The 4110-nt window shown below is 39.2% G+C and overlaps 1 pseudogene across 1 annotated transcript; it reads right to left on the reverse strand.

Annotated features, from left to right (window-relative positions):
- Positions 1-3628: 3628 nt before the first annotated feature.
- Positions 3629-3754, reverse strand: K441DRAFT_t37 (annotated as a pseudogene). Its single transcript has one exon. The product of its transcript is annotated as a tRNA-OTHER (tRNA).
- Positions 3755-4110: the final 356 nt, after the last annotated feature.

A 4110-nucleotide genomic window follows, 5' to 3' on the forward strand; every position in this document is an offset into this window, starting at 1 on the left:
GCAAGATTCATCTATCGTTTAATCTTTAAACGTCTTGTAATCATCTATCACTACTTAGTAAGCTTAGCTTTTAGGCCTTTATTGCATTAATTACTAACTACTATATAGGAATCGTCGTTTATTTTATAGACAAAAAGAACCAGCACCGTTCCTTTCTTCTAGCCCTCCCTCCTTAAGAAAAGCAACATCTAGGCGTTAATATTGCAGCCAGCGTTAAAAAAATCCTTACTAAGTTTGGAATTAGTAAGTAGTAGGTAGGCTACTTTATAGCGGACAACGTAAATAATAATAACACCTGCATTAACGAACTCTTCATTAAGTTTGGATTTAATCCGCTATATCGTCGCCTTCGTTATATAGGCTATATTATTAATCTAGTCGCTTATATACTGCTTTTTGGCGTAGATTCAAGGGCTCTAAATAAGGAAGAAGAGAATAAGGATAAAATCCTCCGGCAGATATTAGCTTAAAGGAAGATTAGGCCTATTAGCAAGCTTTATAATATTATTTTTTAGATATTTAACTCTAAGCAACGCATTAAAAAGCTACTTAAGCTTTAAGATCTAGAGCTTAAAGACAATACATCACGAACCGCTACCAAGCTTCTTCCAATTAAGCCAGTAGAGACGCGCTAGAACTCCATAAAATTAGCAATTAAACAAGCTATTAAGCTTCAAAACCCCATTAATCGCCTTATTAGTGACAAAGTTATTAAATAGATAATATACTAGGCTAAGGTTACTAAGAATGGTATAAAGGATCCGCCTATAAGAGTCCGTAAAAAGCCTAATATTATTAAAAACTACCTAACAGAGGACGATTGGGCTATATTAACTAAATATCAAGCTATTCTAAAGCCTCTTTAGATTACTACAAAGCGACTAGAAGGATGCTTAAAGGAAGGCATATATAAATTAACGTTATTAATTTCTATCGTAAACTAATTAATATAGGCAAATTCGGATCCTTATAGGAGGTCCTTCCTATTTTTAAGTATCTACTTAATTAATTTAAGCGCTTTAAAATAGAGTACGAACACTACCCGGAGCCTCACTTCCGCCATAATATTAATACAGCTTAGCTAAAGCTAACCAAATACTACTAACTTACTAATTGTTCGCCTGCCTATATCGCTGCCATAGTCCTTAATCCATTAATTAAATGGACGTTCGCTAATAAATACTGGACAGGTAAAGAACGGGCTGGTTAGAAGGAAGCAGCTAAGCAAGCTATTCGCGATCTATGGCTTAAATATAAATTCCTTCCAATTAAATCAGTTACTAACGGCAAGGTTCTTAAACAGCGGCGCGTCTTCTTATCTAAAATCGACGACTATTTTACCGGCGGCTTCACTCAGCCTACGTCTACACAAGATCGCGACAAGTATAACAATTAGCTAGCACGAGTAGGTTACCCTAAAGACGTTTAATATACGGATCTAATTACCTATTAGCGAGCTAGAGTAAACAGAACTTAATATCCACGACTCGCTCGCATAGCTCTCGATTTAATGACTATTCCACTAATATTGTCAGACCCTAAACGAATATTTAGCCTCATAGGCTTGCTCCTTACTCCTAATCGCGCACGACTACAATCTAATATAATTAGAGCTTTAATGGCAGTAGGATCGTGGGACAGGGAAGGCGTAATTAAGATAGTAGATAGGCAGTTAAGGCGGCCGCAGAAGGAAGGAACAGAAGGTACACAGCAGGATAGTAACTTAACACCACGCTAAGACCCACAATAGGCCTATATTAACGGCAGAAGTAACAGAAACGACAGTAGAAAGCGATCCGGGCGTCGCTGGGTAGGTCCTCCTGCATCAACACCATGCCAAGACTCGTAATAATCACTAACTACTACATAGTTGCAATTAGTTGCAATCGTTTCAATATTAAATTAATCAATTTAATTAACTAAGCCTTCTGCTTACAAAGCTTTCAATTCAATCAATTCAAGGCCTCAATTAAATTAAATTGATTAAGTACCAAGCCTAGTTAACGGGCCATATAGCAAACTGCAAAGCCTCCTAATTAACCCTTAGCTGCCTCCAAGCCTCCTCCGCTTAAGCCTCTACCACCTATTAATCCTCTTTCACCTCCTATACGGCAGAACCGACTAGATACAAAGGGCAGAAACTTAAAGAAGGCGGAGTTTAAAGTTAGCTTCGTAGAGCCGCAATATTAGCAGCAGCAGCAGCAGCAGCAGCAGCAGGAGGAGGAGGAGGAGGAGGAAGTTCAATACTATAAGGCAGATATTAGGTAGAACATGATCAATCAGCCAAAAAGGAAGTAGATAAGGAAGGACTCTTCACCTACCTCTGGTAAGGCAGTAGATTCGGACAGCGGGATAATTAACAGTGCATTAAGTTTGGCAGAGCCTCTACAACACCAAAGCTCTATACAAAAGACTTCAAAAGCTATAGGAAGACGTCAGCGAATTAAGCATATAGAGGACTCTACTCAACCGGTTGAAGACGTTCTTGAGCCTCCGCAGAGCCGACAGCTGCGCCCGCGCAGAGCTCAACAACTTCCAAATAGCTAGCTTATTAATCCCACAATCAAATATATATATATACCCTTTTGTTTAAAGCTTTGCGCATAATTTTGACGATTTTAACTATTCTGCCGCGGGCGGTAAGCCCTAACTTCCTAATCGGGAAGGTGCAAAAACTTTAGGCAGCGACTACCGTATTAGTAGACTATTTAATAAAATACAATACGTGCTTACGCTTTTGACAACGCGTTTTTTGACTTTAACGAAATTAATATTAGGACTGAGTAATAGCCGTATTATAAAATTCATACTATTTAAAAGCCCTAAGTCTTAAAAATAATGTATAAACTTTTAGTAATAATAACGCGTTATGTAAATAAATGAATTAGATATCCGTAATATCCGTTTTACGGATTTTGCTTACGTTTTTAACAAATCTTGCCAAAGCCTCTCAGACGTGATTTTGCAATTCGGAAGACGGCGTAGGTTATTCCGACGCTAGCTAAAAAATCACGTCTGAGCTCGCTGAGGTAAGCGGTGTAGCACCACATATACACGCTTTCAAAGCAGTAGAACCGCAACACCATCATAGAACCAGCTAGAATCAGCTGGAACTGGCAAGAAGAAGCAATCACGTTACAGGGGGGAAAAAACACATAGCAAACTTCGCCACAGGTCTAGAGGTCAAAAAGCACCAATCAGAGCGAAGCTTGGCGAAGTTTGCTATGTGTTTTATCCCCCTGTCAGTTCTCGTGGTAGTAAACCCTTACACTCGTACCTCGTGTCGGTGTGAGTAGCGCGAGAGGGTACGCACAAAAGTTTCGCGCCCAACCAGCTGTGCTAAGATTATGGCTTTAACAAGTAGCACGGTGTCTCAAGACTCACAAATATCATTTCCGCTTAGAGAGCAATAATTTGGATCCTTTAGAGAACATTCCAATAGTAATCAGGACCGGGGAGCGTTCAAGCCACAAAACAATCGTGGCCTTAGGCGCTATTCGCAGGCCAAACACACCCCGCTCATAGCGGTGTTTAAGTTTGGCATTGATGCCTGAGCGCGATACTTTTTGTGCGCACCTCCGTAGAAAAGTAATAATAACGTTTATCAGAATTAAAAAAAATAATTATATGCACTGACCGGGAATCGAACCCAGGGCTCATCGATACAACGATGGCAACGATGAATTTTCTTTTACTCGTCAGTGTAAATGATTAAAAGCGGGGACAAATACTTACACCACTAAACCACCAGTGCTTTAATATTGAGAATGACTTAAATAAGGATAATTATATTATTAGAAAAGAGCGAAACCGATAGTATCCCTTAACCCGCTGAAATTCGTGCACACGTTATCGATAAGGAACCAGCCAATCAGATCAATGCATTAAAATCGTCGTGATCAGAAATATGAAGCTAGTTATATTAATCAATTCTTATACAAATACATCTATATAGATTATTCTTTGGAGTTGAGTCGCTTAATATGAGGTAGCCAGCAATCGTCCTCTCTGCAGAACGGTATTTGGCATACACTACAGCCATATCTAGTCCTTGGCGTCTGCTGAGGCCTTTTCCAATCCTTACTATCACGACATTTTTTAGTTGTATTT

The sequence above is a fragment of the Cenococcum geophilum genome (assembly GCF_001692895.1).
Source record: "Cenococcum geophilum 1.58 unplaced genomic scaffold K441scaffold_89, whole genome shotgun sequence".
NCBI lineage: Eukaryota > Fungi > Ascomycota > Dothideomycetes > Gloniales > Gloniaceae > Cenococcum > Cenococcum geophilum.